At 51.8% G+C, this 22,561-nt stretch overlaps 1 protein-coding gene across 2 annotated transcripts in view; it reads right to left on the bottom strand.

Annotated features, from left to right (window-relative positions):
* The window catches only part of SLC13A3 (solute carrier family 13 member 3), a 75,018-nt gene that overhangs the window by 51,744 nt on the left and 713 nt on the right, over positions 1–22,561 (bottom strand). The window lies entirely within an intron of this gene.

Here is a 22,561-nt window from a genome sequence, read left to right as displayed (position 1 = left end):
GATCCATTGTTTCTCTGAAATTCAAAGTGAATTTTATTTTCTTTTGCAACTGTGTTTTGTCTGGCAATCCGAGCTGGGCCCTTACTCCAAAGACGTGAGGAGGGTAAAGCTCCCGTGTTCTTGGAGGGCCGGAGGTGGGTTGTGAGGGGAGAAGTCCACCAGTACCTAAACCCCGCCAAGGGGGTCTGCTTCCAAGTGCTGTAGGGACCCCCAAAGAGCTCACCTGCAGCAGACCCACGGAAATCAGGGATTCTCTGCTAGCAGGGAAAAGCATCCCCCCGAAGGGGAGTGTTCTGGCGGGTGGAGGGGGTGGGTACCCCTCTCACCTCCACCCCCTGTGATGCTCACAAGAGAAGTTGTCAAAGAATGTGCCAGGCCCTGGCCCAGAAGGCTGGCCAGCAGGGCAGAGAAGCAGTCAGGTGCCCGCCTGACACCCTGCTTCTTCCAGCCCCCCCGGCTTCTCTCACAGGGCCTGTCAGAAACCTAGAAACTCCAAGATAAAGGAAGGGGATCAACCCTAAGGGAGAGCATGGGAGGGAAGGCTGTGACCCTCTCACCCAGCTCCGGCCTGTGGGGTTCCCAGGTGGGGGGCCGGAAAAGGCCTCACTTCAGACCAAGTTCATTGTTTAATCGTCACCTGACACTGCCCATTCTGATCTCAGAATTGAGACTGTGCTTGTGTATTAAAGTAACTGGAGGACTTTAATTCCTTCTCGGCAGTGATAGGAGAAGTCACAAGGTCTGCAGGGGGTTTTACTCCAGTTACGGGGGAAGAACATCCTCTGCTGAATATATTTTAGAGCAACAGCAGGAGTGAAAAAAATAGGTTTTCAAAAATCAGCTTTATGAGCTATAACTTACCTACCATCAAATACATCCGTTGTTTTTATTTAAAGTCTTTTAGTTTATTTTTTGAGAGAGAGAGAAAGAGCGAGCAGGGAGGGGCAGAGAAAGAGGGAGAGAGAGAGAATCCCAAGCAGGCTCTGCACCGTCAACGCAGAGCCCAAGGCGGGGCTCAATCTCACCAACGGGGAGATCATGACCTGAGCCCAAATCAAGAGTCAAGCGCTCAACCGACAGAGCTGCCCAGGTGCCCCAAATGCATCCATTGTTGTGTGCACACTGTGAGGTTTAACACCCGTATCACATCCCCTTCAAGATACAGAACGCTTCCATCACCTTTTGCCCCTTTCAAGTCAATCCTCACGGCCCTCCCCAAAACGCTGCTGTGATTTCCATTGCTATGGATTGTTTTCACCTCTTCTTGGACTTAAACGGAATCATACAGGATGTGCTTTTATGCTTTTTGCCCCATACAGTGCCCAAGAGACTCATCCACGTGGTTGTGTATATCAGCGGTCTATTCTTTGTTACTGCTGAGTACTATTCCATCCCGTGCACACACCACCGCTTATCTGTACATCTTCCTGCTGATTTGCGTTGTTTCCAGATCAGGGCAATTATGAGTAAAGCCTCCATGAACATTCAAACACACCTGCTTTGGGGGTGACATATTGTAGGCCCTTTTGTGCAGCGTACAAATACCACATAGCATGTGGCGGAGGTAAATTCTGGCCATAAGGGGAGCCTTTCAATGGCTCCGAGTCCCAGGTCCGTCTTCTCCCTCTCCCTCTCCTCCTCTCCCCTGTTCTCCCTCTGTTTCATTCTCTCTCCTGCCTCTACTCGCTCCCTCTCTCTCCCTCCCCCCTCCCTGGGTGCCCTTGCCAAGATGTCAACAATAGTCCCTTGCAGAGGGACTGCTCCAGATGCAGCACATGTCAGCGGGGGAGGTGACCCGAGGCAAACAGCAGGAATTGGGAAGTTGATCCTTGGCCGGCACGGGGCTTTGCCAGTAAGTGGGCCAAGAGTGTGTTTCATTACCTTGCGGGTTGGTTAGGGATTGGAGCAGGGCCGAGGTGACCCCAAATAGCTTGCCTGCCCCAGCTGGGCTTCCTGTGGGCAAATGGATTCACCATTGCCAGCTGGATCTCAGACCTCCATCTGGTGGGGAATGAACAAGTACTACTGACCTTCACCCCCCCAACCCCTGCCAGGCCTTGAGGACAGAACTGACTCCCGGAGAGCAAAAATCTCCCAGATTTTTGTGGGCTCTCAGAGACCAAGCAGGCTGAGCCAGTTCCCACCTCCAGCTCTCGCACCTGCTATTCTCTCTGCCTGGTCCCCTCGACCCTGACCTCGGTGCAGCCGGCTCCTGCTTGTCGTTTGGCCCTCCTCTCAAAGGTCACCTCTTCAGGGATCCCCACTCCGACCATGTTATTGATGACGGTCTGGTTCCATATTGTTCGGCCTTGCTCTCGTCAAACGCTTCTCAATAGCGCGAGTATTTCTTGTTGGCTCACTTTCTGTTCTCTCTTCCCCCAACCAGACCATAAGGTCCAAAGAAACAGGAACCGTGCCTTTACTTGTTCACATCTATCTCCAGGGCCTCAGTGGATATCTGGTAAATGAATGAAGGGACGATCCAAATCGGACGGTTCAAACTCAAGTGCAGGGGACAAGTGAGTGAGGGAAGTGGGCTGGCATAAGAAAAGTCGCGTCGTTTTCTCAAGTCTGACTTGCACTTCTGACAGTGCTGTGGGAACAGAAAACCATCCCTTCGGCAGGGGGAGCAGAAAAGCCCAAGCTTGGGGATAAATTAGGGCTGGCGAGGGGCTTCAGCGTCTTGAGCACAGCAGGGAGGAGTTGGGGACTGCAACAAATGGGGAGCACAGGCCCATCTAAGAACACCCACTGCTGCCCAGTTCATGAGAACATGAGCCCCATGATGCCGGATCTCCTGCTTCAAAGGAAGCTTGAAACTGTGCTGTTATGTGAAATCTCCCAGTTTTAGAAGATTTGCTTAGTAAGAGTAAAGTGTAGGCAAAGCAAAATAAAACAAAAACAAAAAGCCCATATCTGCAAACCGTAGTAAACCCATGGTCACCAGTCTATGATCTCTAGTTTAAACCGTTTTCATTGGTGTAAAATTCCAGAAAGTGCTCACAGACCCAATTCCGAATCTAATGTCACGTTGTTCACAGAGTACTAGGGATCATAGAATGCTGTATTTAAAATCTCTGCTCTCTTTTATATAAATTGTTTTATTTTTGAGAGAAAGAGAGAGACAGAGAGAGAGGCAGAGTGCGAGTGGAGGAGGGACAGAGAGGGAGGGAGATACAGAATCTAAAGCAGGCTCCAGGCTGTGAGCTGTCAGCACAGAGCCTGACGCGGGGCTCGAACTCACGAACTGTGAGATCATGGCCTGAACCGAAGTCAGATGCTTACCAAACTGAGCCACCCAGGTGCCCCAAAATCTCTGCTCCCTTTAAAAATTCCTAGTTTACAGGGAAGCTGAGGTCTGGTGAGGAGCAGTGATCTCTTGAGGACCAGGCAGAACACAAGAGCAGATCTCACCACACCCAGGCCTGGTTACCATTTAAATAGTGGACCAGGGAGTGGGGTCCAGGCGGATCCACAATTTTACTGCAACGCACAGCACATCTGTCCCACCTCTGCCTCTGGGCCCTCCACTCAGACCAGCCACCAGGCCGCATGAGGTTTAGTCTGCAGGTCTGCAAACAGAGACTTCCCTTGATCCCTCAAGGGCAGACTCAGGTCGAAGCATAGAGTCACGTGATCCCCAGGACTCATTCCTTTGAATTTTAACTTCTGGTTGGGGCGGGTGTCAGATCCCGCAGACTCACTTTCAGGGTCATCTCAGAGTCAGCAATTTGCCTCCTTGCCACTTTGTTCAGGAGGGGTCATCTCTCTAAGGTGGCCTGGGGTAGATGGGATCAGGCCTCAGGTGAAATATCTCTCAGCGACACCTGGCCTATCCCCTCAGCGCTTAGAAGTTGGCACAACTCAGCTGAAGCCTCCTTGAAGGAGGCGGCGGCCCAATAAGACAGGTGCTGGGAGCCCTTGCCGGTCCTGATTATCACGGTTGACGCACGGGCCAGATTTTGGACGTACTTGATGTGGGTTGGGGGAGATGCTGAAATGGAAAGTGGTCAGCTTTTTTCCTGGAAGGGAAAAGAATGCCACCGAAATCTCTAGAGCTGGGCTGGCCAAATACAGAGCTTTAGGCCATACGTTGCTATTACACAAGTTTGAATTTATTAAAAATGGAATGAAATCTAGAATTCCAGTATCTTGGTCATGTGAGCCACGTTTCAAGTGCACATCTCACTACTTGAGACTAGTATCTACCGTTCTGGACAGAGCAGCTCGAATGTGTCCATCATCACAGAAAGCTCTGTTGGACAGAGCTGCTCTTGGACTTGAGGCCAGGAAGCCTGGGCGTGACTACAGAATTCTGAACGCCCTGAGCCTGAGCTCCTCCACCTGCCCACTGGGATCTTACATCAGAGAGGATCCCATCAGAACGAGCGTGTGTGAAAGCATCTGGAATATGCACTTGACAGGAAGGCTGTTTTCAGAATGAGGTTATAAATACATTTCTATTTCTTCATTATTTGCCCTACTTTCCAAATTTCAACTACAAATATGGTTTTTCTTTTCTTTTTCCTTTTTTTAATGTTTATTTATTTTTGACAGAGACACAGAGTGCGAGCAGGGGAGGGGCAGAGAGAGAGGGAGACACAGCCTGAAGCAGGCTCCAGGCTCTGAGCTGTCAGCACAGAGCCCGACGCAGGGCTTGAACTCATGGACCACGAGATCATGACCTGAGCCGAAGTCGGATGCTTCACCTACTGAGCCACCCAGGCTCCCGTGGTTTCTTCCTAAAGAAGACAATCTCTAAACACACACAAGTAATAGCTCTGCAACACGCTGGGGTTGTGCTCCTCTCTCTGAAGATTACTAGATATTTCATTGTTCTAGTGCAAAAATGTGAGGCCAACCTGATTTCTTCCTCCTTATGGCTCAGCAGAATTTGTTGCCTGTGTATCCATAAGATTTGTTGTTTAACCTTCCAGTCCCTTAATGTTACCATGATATATACATCTCAGTGTTGGTGAGTCTAAGTGTTTTTTTTTTCTGGGAGGCAGAAAATATGTATATGTTTAACTTTAGTTTCAGAGCACTTTTCTACTTAGAGATTCTAATGCTGATGGTCCCCAACTTCCGACGGTTTGACTTAAGATTTTTCTAGGTTAGGATTGTGCAAAAACAACACACGCTTGGCAGAGACAGTACTTTGAGCGCTGAATGTTGATCTTTTCCTGGCACCACTAGCCATAGATGTTGCACAGCTCTCTCATCATGCTTCACAGAGGCCGTGAGCCCAACTGCCGTTCGGCCACCGCCATCCCGAGGGTCAGCGACCTCACGTACTTGCAACCTCCACGCATCCGGACGGCCATTCTGCTTTCCACGTTCACGGAGGTGTTCAATAAACCCCAGGAGATATTCAGCACGTTATTACAAAATAGGCTTCGTGTCCCGTGACTTCGCCCAACTGGAGGCTGATGTAGGTGTTCCGAGCGCAGGCGGGCTAAGCGGCGCCCTTCCGTAGGAGAAGTGTAGGAAATGCGTTTTCGACTCTCGATATTTTCAATTTACAAGGGGCTCATCGGGATGTAAGTGGAGAAGAGCTGCGCTGTTTTCTGCCTCATTTGTCTGTTTCTTTACTTCGCCTTGAGTCCCATCAATTAGGCAGAAGTCAGATTTCCTTTGGATCCCGTCTTGATCGTTTTTCTCTCATCCTTTCTTGCTTTCTTTTCCTCCTCACTTTGTTCAATCTTCTTCAGCCTCTGTGTCATGTCCCTGATGATGTTTTTAATCTTTCCCCACCTTTCGGTTTCTGATACGGCTTTTAGAACACAACAGCTTCATTTTTTTCTCTTCCACACACTTCCGGAACTTGGCTTTTTTTTCACCCCCTTCTACTTTTCAAAGGTTTCTTCTCTGACCCTTTTATTTCATGCCATTGGGATTATTGTAGGAGGGCCATCATTCCTCTAATGTGTCGTGCTTCACAGAGAAATGTCTGTTCAGTAGTTTCTCCTACGTGGTACCACAGCCGCTCCGGTATTTATTGATGACTTTTTAATGGAAGTCCTCTGCCTTATTTCTCACGCTGCCTTACTTCTCATGCTGGCTCCTCAACATCATCACAGAGTGGGGACCATTCTTTTCAGACGAGTTCTTTGAGAAAGGCAAGCGTGGGGGGAGGGGTGGGTGGGGGCAGCCCAGGCAGCGGGTGTCTAGGCATTTTTCTGCGAATTTTCTCGGAACCCTGTCTCACCAGCACTGCCCTGAAGTACGTCTCTACTCGAAGTAGTGGGCTCAGTGTGGGGACTAAATGTGAAGCCCCAAGGACGTCCCAGTTCTTTGGGGTCTCTTTGGCTGAGGCCACGAGACCGGTGACCACCGTACAGCTGGGCACCATCCACCCTGTGGCTTCCTCCTGCATCCTTACAACATCCTACTTCCTGCCAAGGGTCTTCCGGCCTCCTTATCCAGTTCATCTGCATTGTCGCCTGCGTCTCGGGGACTCAGCCTCCCCGTCGCACGTGTCCCAGGCTTCGCCAGCATTCGGAAGGGCTGGGGGAGTTGGAAGATACTTGGGCAGCGTGTGTACTCTGCCCGGGAACCGCGAAGGCTCGCCTCACTCGTGGCCCCCTGCGGTGTGGCCCAAACCCCACTGCCACCATCAGTGCAGCGGTGGTGTCTGCTGTCTTTCCGTCTTTCCTCAGGGTGGCCTGTTCTCCCTCTGCCGCTTTTTGCTGCTGCTGCAGACTGTTCCAGAAAGGGGGATGAAATAGAATAGCCTGGGTCCCACCAACTTAACCAGGAAGTGCTCTCCACCTAGGAATCTTGTTCTCAGAAACTACTGTCTTGCCATCCGTTAATCTGTATTTTCTAATCTTTCTATGCAGTAGAAGGATTGCATGGTCGTGGGGATGGGGCCAGCCTACATTAGAAACGCAACCCTTCCACACGGTGGCTGTGTGATCTGGTCACGTAACTGGCCTCAGCCTCAGCTGCCTTATCTGCTGTAGGCCCATAGTATTAGCTCCTGCCAGGGCGCCCGGGGCGGGGCTCTGTCGGTTGAGCGTCTGACTTTGGCTCAGGTCATGATCTCACGGCTCATGGGTTCGAGCCCTGTGTCGGGCTCTGTGCTGACAGCTCAGAGGCTGGAGCCTGCTTCAGCTTCTGTATCTCCCTCTCTCTCTGACCCTCCCCTACTCACACTGTCTCTCTCTCTCTCTCTCAGAAATAAATAAAAACATTAAAAAATTTTTTAAAAATATTAGTTCCTGCCTCAAAAAGTGATTTATTTTATGTAATATAAGCACTGACCCAGCAAGAGTTATGTGAGAATATTCAATACACATGAGCTGTTATGTTTTATTTATTAGTAGTAATCATAGAGTAATGTTACTATGTTTTTAAGGATACAAGTTTAATTTCTTGAAGCCTTCAAAAATGCTGTTCTTAATTCTCAAAATAAATCTTAAAAGATGAGAGCTGGGATGAACCTGAGATCATTTTATAAAAAAAATTTTTAATGTTTATTTATTTTTAAGAGAGAGAGAGACAAAGAAAAAGAGAGAGAGAGAGAGAGAGCACAAGCAGGGAAGGGGCAGAGAGAGAGGGAGACACAGAATCTGAAACAGGCTCCAGGCTCCGAGCTGTCAGCACAAAGCCCGACACGGGGCTTGAACCCATGAACTGTGAGATCACGAACTGAGCTGAAGTCGGATGCCTAACCAACTGAGCCACCCAGGTGGCCCCTGAGATCATTTAATTCAATGGTTCTCCACAGGAAGGATCTTGTCCCCTGGGCTGGGGGGGGCACTTATCTGGGGATACTTGGGGTTGCCATGACGGGGAGGGCATTACTGGTATCTAGTGGGTAGAGGCCAGGATGCTGGCCTCTCACCACGCACAGGCGGGTCTCACGATACAGAATTACTTGTGCCCATTGGTGTCAAGGCTGAGAAACCTTGTTCTACACTATCCCCTAGTGCAATGGTCGCCCAGAGAAGGAAGGTGACTTGCCTGAGGTCACACAGCAAGTGAGACGTAAGGACTTGTACCTTGCTTCACTGAGAGACTGTCGTGCCTTGAGCTTTGCCAGGCAGATGAGTCAGGGGCAGGGCTGGATGAGGGCAGCCCCGCTTAAACTCTGCTCCACAGATGCCTCAACTGGCTTACACCCCGCCTGGCCCTGGGTGGGAGCAAGGACGCTGGGGAGGAGAGGGCTTGTTCACCATGGTCCCTGACCTTGACCTAGTCACACCAATCCAACCCAGGCGTTTCTTACAGGAAGCCNCGGGGTTAGCCAGTCCGTTACTACAGGGATTAAAGTCTGCAGACAAAAAACCCAGACAGGAGTGGGGGAGAAAGAAGAAAATGCCGTGTCAGGCAGTTAATTTTTGAGCTGAGGAATGATTTCCAGGCAGACACAAGGCCACTTTCGCCCCAGGACCCCCCAGGCTTGACCCTCTCGCTCAGCAAATGGTCTGTTCTCTGAGGGCGGGGTCAGGAGCTGTCCAGAAGCCGCGTCCACGGCCACCATCCCTCCCGCGCCCGCTCTCCCTGCTCGCAGCAGGCATTTTCGGCGGGGCGATGAGCCATGGCCAGGCTCAGCGGGCACTGGATCTGGCTTCCTGCCTGGCAGAGAGCTGCTCGGCGAGCCCTGCAGGGAGCAAGACTGGGGCCAGCTGCCCGCGGTGGTGCCCTGCCTTGGCCAGGAGTGTGCTGGGCCGACTGTGGGAAGCCTGAAGTCCAGCGAGGCGCAAAAGCCATGCCTTAAACCTCCCGGCATTCTCTCACGACCCCCAGCTCAGGGCCCGTGCGGTGACCAGAGCCACCGGAGCCACTGAGGGTTTGAAGCTTCACAGCTCAGGCACTCGCTGCTGGTGGGCAGGCCGCCTCCCCTCTCAGGGCCTCAGTGTCCTCACGGATGACGTGAGAGCGACAGCTTCACTGTCACCAGGATGGTCCAGCACGTGGAGGAAGGCCAGCCCCCCAGAGGCAGGAGCCGATGGGATCAGTTAGAACAAGACACGGACAGGGAGCTAGGACTCGGGGGCTGAAATCGGGGCCTGGTCTCCCCCAAAGCAGACGGCCCTACAAGCTATGCTGTTGGTATCCCGAGCCGGGGTGCTTGGGTTCGAATCCTGCCTCCCTTGCTTTCTGGAGCAAGCGACTTAACTTTCTGCCTCAGTCTCCTCATCTGTAAAATAGGGATGGCGGCAATGAGAAGGATTTCAACTCATAGCTCTTATCTCGAGGATAAAGTAGGTTAATATCAGGGAAGCGCTGGGAGGAACGGACGGCTCTCCGTCAGCATTTCACAAAACGTGGCCCGTTACTGACGAGCTCCGTGTCTTGAGCACGTTTCTTGCCGTCTTTGCTTTTCTTTCACGTTCTTACCCTTTGAAATTTGAGATTTCATCCCAATGGTGTGTAAGGTCCTTCCGGTCTGCCATGTAAGGACGAACAGTGATTCTAAGTGGGACACAGATATGGACCCCAAAGGGGAAGGAGTGTGGGGCACACACACAACAGGCCCAGGGAAAAGGCCCAGCCCAGCAAGACGAGAGAGAACCCGAGAGAGGCCAAGAAGCACCAGGCATGGGCCCTCCACCGGAAAAGAGGGAGGTAAATGAAGCCAGCAGAGGCTCAGAGGCACAGGCTGCCGGGAGTCACGCGGGCCTGGGAGCAGACCCTGGCCCACCACTCACCAGGCTGTAAGCCCTGGACGGGCAGGTGTCCTTTCTGAGCTCTGGGTCTTCATTTGTAAACGGGGAGGCATATTATGCCATCCCGAGAGAGCTGGGAGAGAGAGCAAAGGGAACGTGGCCATGGCCCTTCTTTGAAAGCCCTGCAATGCCCTGAGCATGTCCCCCCTCACCCCCCAGTCCCCAGTCTTGAGGGACTCTCCCTCATTGCCTCAGAGCAATACCGCTGCTCCTAGACATGGCCACATGCACTGAGCGCTGTTCCATGCCAGGCAGGTTCCCGCGGACGGGAACTACCCACAGCTCCCTGAGGCAGCCGCAACTGCTATCCCCAGACTACCACGGCTCCGAGAGCTTGAGTGACTTGCCCAAGGTCAGACTGTCTCAATGTGAGCGGTGGATGAGGCTGAGGCAGCTGCGGCTTACAGAGGGCCTACCCTGGCCAGCCACCAAGCACGCCTTTGACACGCACTAACCCACCTGCCTGGCACATGACCCTGTTTAGAAAGGAGAAAACAGACCCAGAAAGGTTCCGTGACTCTTTCATCCATGTGTACGCTTCCAGCCACAGAGGAAGTGTGACTCCCACCACGTGGTCCGAGCCCATGCCCTTGACCCAGGCTCAGCCCCGAGAATAACAGTGACAGTACAGCTAGCACTTACTAAGCAGCTTACTCCACGCAGGTGCCAGGCTGAGCTCCTTACGCTTACTGTGACTGTGGTCCACACACAGTCTGGAAGGTTCTATTCAAGAAAACGAAGGGATACTCAACAGAAAGGCACTTTGCAAGCCCTTTCACATCCTCTCTGGGTCCGTTCAGTCTTGAGGATAATCAGAGCTGACTTCAGCACGCCCATTTTCCGGAGGAGACCAAGGCATGGAAGGTTAAGCCAGACACTAGCCCAGGGGGAAAGAATGGAGGCAGCCCTGAAGTCTAGTCTCTAGTTTCCAGCCAGGGCTCCCACCTCCCCTCTCCTATGCCCGAAAACACCCAAGAAAGCCGTTAGGAGTCACTTGTGTCCATCGGGGGCCAAGAGGCAAAGGGTAGAAGAGGAACAAGTGGAGGGGTGACTTACCTCGGGAGACCTGTGAGGCCACAGCCACCCATCCTCCATCCCTTCCTCCGGACCAGAGTGGATTAGACCCCTGGACTCATTAGCAGATGTTCTAACAAGTTCAAGTTTTTGGAGCCATTCATTAAAAGTGTTCCCGGGGCAACTCACACAACACAGCTGCCCAAGCTTCACTAATCATTCATGAGCCAGACAGGTGGGGGGGGGAGCCCCCACTGTTACCCACGAGGCCCCAGGGGCCTGACTCCGCCCAAGAAGGATAGAACACATTGTTCCAGAAAAAGAGGGCAACACCACTGCGTGCCCTTGGGCAGCTTCTTTCCCTTTCTGGGCCTGTCTCCCTATCTGTCCAGAGGGCCCTTCTGTCCCCACCATGAGGTAGGGGTACACCCAAAGCTTCTTATTTCACCTTTCTCCCTCAGAGTCCCTTTCATGTCTTTGGGGGCCCGCACAAACAGAAGCCCTTTCTCTGGCTGAAGTGAAATCCAGCCTGAAGGCACTGGAGTAGGATCTGACTCTAAATCCCAGCTCGGCCCTTGAACTTAGTTTCTCCGTGATCAGGGGGACAGGGGTCTGTCTCCTGGGAAGGACTGTCTTGAGGACCCAGGAAGATCATTGATGTTTCCTGCACGCCTGCTGCACTCTGCCTCAGTGCCTTTGCACCTGCTGATCCCTTACTCTTCCTTTATATGTGCTCAGCTCTGCTCAGACGTCATCTCTGGTATTTATTCAAACATCCCTTCTCCATGCAGCCCTCCCGCCTCTAAAACTGCACCACCCCCCATGGTCAACTCCCACTCCCCTTCCCTGCTTTCATTCTCCAGAGTACTTCTTATTATCTGGCATATCGTAGAACTTACTTATTTATCTGTTGTGGGGGTTTTTCTTTTTTTTTTAATTTTTTTTTTAATGTTTTTTATTTATTTCTAGGAGAGAGAGAGAGACAGCGTGAGCAGGGGAGGGTCAGAGAGAGAGGGAGTTGTTGTGGGGGTTTTTCAACGTCTCGCCCTCTAGAAGGTCAGTTCCATAAGTCATGACTTGTGACTCTTTGGTTCACTGCCATGTTCCTCTAAAATAGCAGCCGGCATGCAGTGGGCACTCAATTAATAGTTTTCGACTGAATGTATTAATTGCTGTGCACAGTGCCTGGCACACAGGAGACGCTGAAGAAATACCCATTTTGATCCCATATTTATTGCAGACATATTTATTAAGCACCTACTGTGTGCCAGGTGTTGGAAGGTGCGTGGGTGAACAAGACAGACAGGGTCCCTGCTTGTATTTTACGATCTGCAGGGCACTTTACTGTTTACAAAGCCCTTGGTGTCCCTGGATCCTCACCGTGGCCCACAAAACAGATCAGGAAACTGAGGCTGGCGAGGGCTCTGCTCCCCCCACTCCCAGATCAAGTTCTGGGCCGTGCTGGCGTCCATCCCGGGTCGGCTGAGGTCATGTTCTCGACAACCGCTACTTTGCCTAACCTCCCTCCGGCCCTGGGGGGGGGGGGTACTACCCTGCTCCTAACATTCTCAGGTCTGCTTCCCCCCATCACCCCTGACTCCAGCCAGCTGCCCGCTCCAGGCACCCCGGGAGTCCATGTGGTACGTGATGGGGGAAGCCGGCCCCTGCCGCTGAGGCCTGACCGGTGGAGTTTCCAAGCCCCTTTTGACAATGAGCCTCCACTGCCCACGATCCCTCACTTCTCAGGCCTCTAGGGTTCCAGGTTTCAGGCCAAGAATAATCAAAGAAGTTTTTCTCTGATAAGCACTTGCTCACTTAATATTCTCGGCAGCCCCTAGGAGACGGACTTACTCCATTTTGTAAGGGAGGAAACAGAGGCTCAGAAAACCCAAGAACCCGCACGAGTAAAGGGAGGAGGCCGAGGGGGTCCCGGAGCAAGCCTCACCTCCCATAAAGCTCTTCCAGCCCTCTGGATTCAAGGGCTCCTTTGTAAATGCAAATACTACTGCTACTAATACCCAACTAGCAGACGTTAACCTAGGACCTCTTCTGTTCTGGGCGCAGTCCGAAGTCTTTAAGGTTTATGAGCCAATCTTCACAAGGCCCCCATGAGGTAGGTCTTATCAGCGTCCTCGTTTTATCGAGGAGGAACTGATGCACAGAGAAGCTAAGTCACTTGTCCAGGGTCACACAGCCAGGAAGAGGTAGAGCAAGGGGAACCCAGGAGGTCTGGTTCCAGGGTTCATACTCTTAGGACTCTGCCCTCTCCCCCTCAGAAAGTGAGTCTGGGGGCAAGCACCCCAGCCCGGTGACTGTGGGTGGACCCCTTTTCCAGGGGATGAAAGCCGAGGTCTGGAGGAAGCCCAGGTCCCACAGAAGAAAACGGTCAGGAGCAGGAAGCGGAGCCAGGCCTGCCAGGTTGGCGGTCGGTTGAGCAGGGGTGAGGAGGTGCGCTCGGAACAGGACTCAGCCTCCCAGCCCCCTACAAGAGCTGGGAGCCGGCCCGTGGGCAGGGTCCCGCACCTCTGCTGGGCTCCCTGGGCCCCCACACCCCCCACCCTAGTCCCAGGCCTCGGCGCCCCCCCGCAGAGACTCCCCGGCCCGCCGCCTCCGCGGCCGTGTTTGGGGCTCTGCGGGCACACGGCCCGCTCGGGCACCACCAAGTGTTGCTAAGTCCCAGCTCTTCAAAGAGAGGGGCTGCGGGGAGGGGCAGGGGCCGGAGGCGCTTTCTCCCTCGCCTCCAGGCCCCCGGCCAGCTGGGAAAGCGACTCGTCAGGGGAGGAAGGTACGAGCAGCCTGTGAAAGCTTGGGGACAATTGAGGCTGTGGGTGGCAGTGAACAAGAGCTTCCCTTGTTCCTCCCGACCGAGGGAAAGGTGGCTGTTCCCGCCCCGCCGAGAGCCCGGAGGCCGGAGGGGCCAGCGGGCCAGCTCCGTCCGCCTGGAGCTGGTCTCTGAGCTGGGCTGGGTGGCCTGGGCTTTGTCCTGCCCAAAGCTGCCTCCGTTTCCAAATCCTCTGGGCCCCGTGAGGCCGTCTGCAGCCAGGCTGGGTGCCCACAGGCCAGCACGGCCCCTTAAGGCCTTGGGACTCGACTGTGCCCACCTCACAGGCTGGGGGAGGGGGGCAGCGGGGAGCAAAATAATGAACACATTGAAGGCCGGGTTCTCGAGCCTGAGGACTTAGTGGTGGCAGCGTCCTACGCGCTGTGGGTGCTTCCCTGCATCCCTGGCGTCCCCGCCTGCTAGATGCCAGTAGCACCTCCAGCAAGTTGTGACAACCCATAGTGTCTCCAGACTTTGTCGATCGTCTCCCGGGGAGCAAAATGCTAGGGAATCGCCGATTCAAAGCACTTCCCAGAGTCTAGAACATAGTAGGTGATTTGTCCGTGAAGTCGGCCAACATCTGTTGCAACCTTCACAGACATCATCGATTATTATCATATCTGTTTATAGAGAAAACGGGGGCACAGAGAGGCTAAGTAACTGGCCTAAGAATACACAGCATATTAAAAAGCCAGGATTTGAACTTAAGCAGCCAAACCCAAGCTCCTACCCATCATGCTGGACTCCCGTGTTCGTTCCCGTCTTCAGAGAGCTCAGATTTCGAAGCTGAGAAGCTTTTCCTGATGTCCCAGCGAATCCAGCACAGTCCCTTCCTTCCCCCCTGGCCTCTGGCCTCCACGAACCACGAAGGAGTGTGGGCTTTCAACCAGACAGACCAAGGCTCAAATGCCAGCCCCACACCCCATCCAGTGACTGTGAGGTGCTGGCAAGTTGCTTCACTTCTCAGCCTCGACCTCCCCACTTAACGCATGGGTCTATCGCCTGTGTCCCGCATCGTGGCTAAGAGCAGAGACTCCAGCATTAGCGTGCCGGGGTGTGAATCCCAGCTCTGCCACTGCCAAGCCTTGGGGGCTCGGGCAAGCGGTTAACCCATTCGGTGCCTCAGTTTCCTCATCTGTAAATGCGGACAATCACAGCGCCCGCCCCCCAGAGCCACAGTAAGCACAAATGGGCTGTGCTGGGGAGGTGTTGGCTATGACTCTCAGGAGCCTCTCGGGGAACAGCAAAGGGGGCATGAATAAGGCACATGGCCCAGGACGTCAACAAACTTGAACTCATTTCCTGCAGCCTCCTGGGGACCAGCACATTTCTGTAGGAGAGCTTGATATGACTGAAATCAAATCTGTCCCCGGCCCTTTTCTGACCTCTTTATCGACTGGGGATCACTGTGGGGTCCTGTGTGTTATGCTTCCCCCCACCCGATAACAGAGGCTCATTCCCCTCGGTTGCCCCTCACCCTATAAACTTCAGGGACAAGTAGCAGAGCCAGGAGCCTGGCCCCCCTATTATGCAGATAACAGTAGCAGCCAGGCTCCTTTATTGAGCACCTACTATGCGTCAGACGTTTCAAGTCTTCCCAGCAGGTTGGAGGTCCTTATGCTCACTTTGCAGATGAAGAAATTGAGGCTCAGGGAAGGGAAGGGCCTGGCCAGGGGGTGCTCTGGACGGTGGCCTTGTGGTCTCTTCCCTGATGCATCTTAGCTGGAGGGAGTGGCATGTGACTTGTTGCAGGCCCGCCGGCTCTGGCCTTGCTAAGGTGCTGACTTTGTGTCTTCGAGGTCTGGGGGTATCAGAAAATCCTGCCTGTAGGTCCAAGGGCACCGTCCCGTTGAGTCTGGTCAGGAAACGAGTGTGCTCCCTGCTGCATCACTGGGATTCGCATCGGCCTGTTTACACACCTGGCTGGAGCTCCAGCAAAGTGGAAAGTTGGCCGGGCCTCAGAGGAGCGGTTCCGAGGCCCAGGGGTCTGTGTGCACCACGGGTCAGACCTGCCGGGAGAGCGAGGAAGGGCGCAGATGGCGGTCCCGGGGCCACCTGGCTGGGACAGGCTGGGAAAGCCCCTCCAGGCCCTCTCCAGGCCTCAGCCTTCCCAAATGAAAAAAAAGGAGGGGGCGGGGGGAGCTGGGAATACGGATTCCAGCTCCAACCTTTCAGAAATGGGCAGCAGTCTGGGGTTGTCCAAAGTGCATGTTTTCTGGGACGCCTGAGTGGCTCACTCAGTTAAGCGTCTGACTTTGGCTCAGGTCATGATCTCACGGTTCATGGGTTCAAGCCCCGCGTCAGGCTCTGTGCTGACAGCTCAGAGCCTGGAGCCTGCTTTGGACTCTGTTTCTGTCTCTCTGCCCCTCTCCCCCCCACCTCAAATACAAATAAACATTTAAAATTTTTTAAAAATTAAAAAAAACCCAAAGTGCATGTTTTCTGAAATCAGAGATAGCTAGGTTTAAATCCAAATGCAGTCATGCACTTGTTTACTGAGTATCTACTGTGTGTCAGATGCTGTCCCAGGCACCAGGGATGCTGTAGAGAACAGGCCACACCCTTGCATTGCCCACAGCCCCACCGGGGAGGCAGACAGGGACACATAATGACCATTTCAGACTGGGATGAATTCCATGAAGGAAATAAAATACGAGGCTGCTTTAGAGAGTGTTTTGTGGGGTAAGGAAGACAAGTGTTCTTGAGAAGGAGTAATCAAGGAGGACACCTCAGAAGAGGTGTTATTAGAGCTAACACTTGCATGACCAGAGGGATGCAGAAGGATCAGGAAGATCAGGGGCAAGGGCACACCAGGTAGAGAAAACAGCAGGTGCGAAGGTCCTGAAGCAGGAACAAGCTTGGTAGTTTGAAGAACCAAATGAAGGCCTGTGAGGCTGGATTACAGTGAGGGAACGGGAGACTGAAACAAGCGTGTTTTCTAGTTTCTGAATTTGATCCTCTGACATCTTGGGACCTTGTTAACTCTGGAAGTTCAGCACCTATCAGGGCTAGCTAATTCCTAGAGAGAGTAAACAACTCACGTGTTTTTCAAATGTAAATCAACCAGTCCAGAGCCCACTCACCTCTTTTATTGGGCTTCCTCACTCCAGGCCTCTAACTATCCACCTGCTTTAGTCAACGAGGGCCAGATACCAGACAGCTAGCGACAGCCTATGACCCAGAGCGCATGGCAATTATTAGCCAATTATTTAGCCAATCCTAAATTATTTAGATAATGCCAAACCCGCTTACTCTGACTTGCCCATTCCTTAAATACATAATATACTGCCAGACAGCGCTAAAGACCTTGATGAAAGGTAAGGCAGGGAAGAGAATGGAGCGTAAAGGATTTTTTGTTTCCTATGTTAGGTAGGGAGGTCAGAGAAGACCTTCGAGGAGGTTCATATCTGAGCAGAGGTGAATGAAGCGAGAAAGCAAGCCTTGCAGATAGCTGGGGAAAGAGCAGTTCAGACAGAGGGTCTTTGTAAGTGAAGGCCCTGGGGTGGGAGCAGTTTTGAGATATTTAAGAAACAGCAAGGTCAATGTGGGAGCGGATGGAGCGAGAGGACCAGAGCCCCTAGTGAGTGTTCAATAAGTATTAGCTGTCCTTATTCTTTGTTGAGGGCCCACATGATCTGAACACAAGTAAGGGAGCTTGACCTCCAATGTCCCCCACCCCTTATCCAGAAGGTAGCTTCAGAGATTGAAGGAAATATTGCTAGATAAAACATGAAGTGCCTCAAGCATATGAACCCATTTCAGTATTATTAGACCCAATCTCCATATGAGTAAACTGAGGCTTAGGACTGACCATTCCAATGTAGCTCATTCAGCCAAACACCGTAAGCATCTCCCTCCACCCCCCATTAGCTCCAAAGATCTCTCCAAGGGAAAAAAAAAGAAAAGAAAAAACATGTAAAAGACAGAACGCAAAAGAAACAAAATTCAGGTGTATCTGAGATGTAGTTTTTGCACATAAACCTATTCTTCATCACAAAATCCGGGGAGGAAAGGACTATGAGTAAATCCATCTATCGGATGGGGAACCATTTCAGAGGTGAAGACACTCTTCAGTCTTTCCTCTCTCTCGTTCCTTCCGGATCAGAGTCTCAGCTTCATACTTGCTTGTCTGTACCACCTCCTTGACCAGTCGCTTGCACAACACAGAAAAGGCAAGTCTCAGGCCCTTGGCTTCAAGCAGGCGGCAGTGGACAGTCAGAAGTCACCAACGTTGGTTGGATATCTATTGCGACGTTTCTTCTATGAGTCATTTGCGATCCTGGTTTTCATTACATGGTCTCGGCATTAAATTTTCTTTTGAAGTCATTGTATATAAGTTTTTTTGAAAAGGAGGGGAGGGGACTAACCCAGTAATAATGTAAAAAAGAAGGGAGGGGTGATGAGAATATAGTAACACTGAGCGAGGTAAGGGGATCTGGCCAAAGTATTGTGGGTGGTATTTGGACACTGAAAACTAAATCAGACCTTAGTCTATTTGGGGGGTTCCGTGTCCAAGCTCTCTTTGTTCAATGAGATGATATAAGTTAAAAATATTAGGGCAGTATCTGGCCAGAGAAGTTCCTCGACCCACAGTGCTGACTCCGTGGAAGTTTCTGGGAAGCCTCTCTTAAGGGACGACTCGGGGTCTTTAAGAACCCCAGCCAACCTATCTTCCAAAACCCAGGACCAACACAAGTGACCGAAATAATGTTTAGTAGCTGTGTGACCTCAGGAACATGACCTAACTTCTCCGTGCTTTGTTTTCCTCCTCTGTACTAATGGGGATAATCATTGTTTCCTCTTCTTAAGGTGATACGAAGAGTAAATAAACTTGATATATATATCAAATAAAAAAATTTGAAAGGCGTGTAAGTCAGCATAGGATAAATGGGGAAACATTTTGACAGTTATGATAAACACACTACGTTTTGTGGTGCACAGGACAATTTCTGTATATTCTCTTAATTAAGCCTTGTAAAGCCCTTGGAAGGGTGTGAGTCCTCACTTCACAAGTGATGAAACCATGGCTCGGAGATACAAAGCCTCTGGTCTCAGAGTTTCCGAGCCAGGACCCAATCACAGGTCTTCTTGGTCGTTAGGCTGGTGCTCTATCCATCATCTGACTTCTCTGGGTCTCTGTTTCTTCAGCTAAAGCATGAGGGAGGGGAGACCTACCTTGCGCACTGAATTTAAAAGTAGGAAGTTAAGGCACAGCCACAATATATGATTTCACTGGGCCCAAAAAATAACCAGGGTGGAAGGTGATCTTGTGGCCACACTCTCAGTGAAGAAACGGAAGCCCAGAGAAGTAAAATGACTTGCCCAGGGTCACAGAGCAAATATGTGGAATGAGAATTCCAGTTCTGATTCCAAGGACTCAAAACTGGGAATGAAATGACCATTTTCATCATCACCCACCTAAAGTCCACCCACAAGAATTAGGAAAATGCCAAAGGGCCTCTGACCTTAGGGGTGCACTACCATCCCCTAAAGAGATCCAGCACCCCAGAACAAGTCTGCTGCTGGCCAGACTTGATACCTTTGTGCAAATTAGGATGGCGGCAGGGGAGTGGGGAGGGTGGGGGAGGTTCTTCCTCAGGCAGATCTAGCACTGCACCAGGATACATAGTTTGGCAGGTAGAATGCAGGTTGGTCCAATCTCACTGTCAACTCAAGGCCTCTTTTGCAGTGCACAGCCTGTGCAACACCTTGTAGCAGTGCTGCCTAGAATATCCCCAAACCCCTCCTCTTCAAAGCATTGTTAGAAAGAGTCACATGTGAGTACCCACTGCAAGAGCTCATCTCGCCACCTGCTCAGTCTGGCTACGTTTGCTTTCAGCGGGTGCGGGTGTAAGGTAGGAAAGGGGGCGAGACTCCCCTGCAAGCACATAGAGCTAGCTCTCACTCACAAGCCGCTCTGACAGCCTCATCCATCCCCACCAGCTGCCCAAGGCCAGTCCCTAAACTTCCCCGTCCCGGAACGGCCACTCCTGGAAGATGTCGAGGCGGTCCCTCCAGCAGCATCCTGACTTCCTAAGTCTCCGGCGCTCTCTCGTAGCAAGAGGCAGACTTGCTCTCTGGTGGAACTGGGAATTGCAACCACCGCATTCCAGAAGGGCATCCCACTCCGTTCATCCCTGCTGGTAGCATTCCGTTCCCAAGCCGGGAGGACATAATGGGGGAATTGTTCCCCTCTCCTGTCCACTCTTCAGATTAACCCTGACCTCCCCGCAGACCGGCTCACCAGCAGCCAGGGGACAGGTGCCTGAGGGCCAACGCTGCCCGCCACAGACTCCGAGAACATCAGAGGAGTGGTGGCCCGGAGACACCATCAACACCCAAAGAAGGGCAAATAGCAAATGCCAAGCATCGCCATTGTTTTTCCTGATCTGATCTCTGCAAAGCTTGGGGAACCCATACATACAACATACCCTGCCCTGGTGGTGGTCCCAGAATTTAAAAAAAAAATTTTTTTTAATGTGTATTATTGAGAAACAGAGAGACTGAGCATGAGCAGGGGAGGGGCCGAGAGAAGGGGAGACACAGAAACTGAAACAGGCTCCAGGCTCTGGGCTGTCAGCACAGAGCCTGACGCGGGGCTCGAACCCACAAATTGCAACATCATGACCCGAGCCAAAGTCGGACGTTCAACCGACTGAGCCGCCCAGGTGCCCCAGTTCCAGAATTTCTATGGGGAGAGGCTTAGAAGTGATGATGTGACGTTGGGGGTGGGAGTGGACACTCAGGATACTTGCCTCCAAGCCGCATTTGCACAGCAAACATAAAGTTTTTGTTAGCCTTCCCCGCCAACCCCCTGCCAAAGCTTTGTTTGGGGAAGTTAGCCCAGGGTTGAAACTGGTTAAGATTACTACAGAAATTGTCTGGAAGCCGTGTTTGCATAGCACACCCACTCTTTGCTTTAAATGTCTGTCCCAGATCAATAAAATCAGCAATGTTGTCTGTTCAATGTTCTCTAAGGATGCTGTAATTCGCTTGGCACAGCAGACTTAGAAGCATGTCAGTTACTAGTATCCAACTACCCAAGAATAAAATAATGATATATATATATCATTATCTGGGGTGAGGCTTTGAGTATGCTGATACAAATTTTTGAGGGAGGCTAAGAGCCCCCCAAAAGCCAGACCTGCCTCCTGGGAGGAGGCCTTCATTTATCAGCCACTTAAAGAGGCAGTGACATCTAGGGTCACCCAAAGCATCCCCGCCAGGATCTGCAGGGAACAGGAAAGGTTCTTGTTCAATTTTAACTGAGGAAAGAGTATACAGTGCAATGATGACTGCCCCTTCCTCCAGGCAGCCCTCTCGGAATACCTCTCCCAGCTGCCCTGGCTCTATACAGGCTGTGTGACCTTGGGCAGGTCACCTAACCTTGTGGACGTCCATTCCCTCAGCTGATCAGTAGGGATGCTAACAGTAGGTGTTTCCCCAGGTGTGTGCATTTACAGAGGACGATCCCTGAGAAGCCCTTGACACGGTGCTTGGCTCGTACTAAGAACTAAGCATTCAATAAAACACCTTCCTTATCAGGCTTACCACCCTGCAGAAGGCTACAGGGAACGCTCTCTCCCTGGGCACGTGAGGATTCACAGGGAAGCACATTCACCATGAAGCTTATGAAGTTTAAGGTTCAGAGCCCCGCCCCCCGCAAGCCCTATACTGAATTCTCTTTGTGTAAATCTGTGTCATTTTTCTTTTCTTTTTTTTTTAATAGTTTATTGTCAAGTTGGTTTCCATATAACACCCAGTGCTCATCCCCACAAGTGCCCTCCTCCATGCCCATCACCCCCCTTCCCCTCCCCCCCTATACCCAGCAGTACTCAGTTTGTTCTCGGCACTCAAGAGTCTCTCATGGTTTGCCTCCCTCCCTCTCCCCCTCTGTTTCCCCCCTTCTTCTCCCCCACGGTCCTCCGTTAAGTTTCTCCTAATCCCCCTATACGTACAAACATATGGTATCTGTCCTTCTCTGCCTGACTTATTTCGCTCAGCATAACACCCTCAAGGTCCATCCATGTTGCTACCTGTGTAGTTTTTCTTAAAAGGCACTTGTCAAATACTGTTTGCTTCCGGCCCCACTACCTTTGAATCTGCCCCGGAGCTCACAGATATTGCTAGTGGGCAGAGCAGAGAGAAGATTGCAGAGCCCCCTGACCCTGTGTGTTTTGTCTTTTCTTCCCTGCGGCTCCGCTGGGGACATCACAGACCCAACCACCTTCCCCTGAGAAGGCTCCATCAAGTGAGGCAACCTCCTCGCTCAACCTTTCACATCAATTCTCAGAAGCCAGCACCCTGATGGCCCCGTTTTACAGACTAGGAAAGTGAGACCCCCAAGAAGAAAGGAAGTTGGTCCGAGGTCCTGAGGTCAGCCCCTGGCTGGGAATGGGATGGTTTTTGAAAGTGACCTCATCCTTATTCCGGCATTTGTTGCTTTTCTTTCTTCCGTGTCCAAAAAGTCTAAGAGTTGAGGTAATTCCACACTAAAAAACTTGTTTGTACATTAGCTCTGGGTCTCTTCGGCACCAGCTGGTATCGCCTCCTCTCTCCCTGTGCCCAAGGAGGGCCCCTTCCTCCAGGCAGCCCTCTCTGAATACCTCTCCCAGCTCCTCTGGCCTCTGCCGGTGGGTGCTAGGTAATGTAGAACTAAATCACACTCTCTCTGCTTTTATTTATTTATTTTTTTTATGAACATTTAACATCACATTGAGAGACAGTGAAGCAACTTCTAGAATGGAGGTAGGAGCCTTGTCCTATGCCTTCCCATGATGCCCCACAAGGGCTGGGTACCAGTGACAGACGCAACAGGGACCTGCCACACCATCTTCACCCAGCCCCCACTGGTGTCGACTTTCCTCGTGACATTCCTGACCTCCACCCGCAGCCTTTGGTCGAAGGCTTACTTTCTTTGAGAGCTGTGGCTTCTGACAAGCCCGGGAATGGATCCCTGCCCAGCGGCTTGCTGTGTGATTCTGAGCAAGTCACTTGATCTGACCTCGCTTTCCTTCTCTAGAAAATAACATAAATAATCGTCACCCTC

The sequence above is a fragment of the Crocuta crocuta genome, unplaced genomic scaffold (assembly GCF_008692635.1).
Source record: "Crocuta crocuta isolate KB4526 unplaced genomic scaffold, BGI_CrCroc_1.0 scaffold71, whole genome shotgun sequence".
Classification (NCBI taxonomy): domain Eukaryota; kingdom Metazoa; phylum Chordata; class Mammalia; order Carnivora; family Hyaenidae; genus Crocuta; species Crocuta crocuta.
Note: the sequence above shows the minus strand (reverse complement) of the source record. Positions and strands in the feature narration are given on the sequence as shown.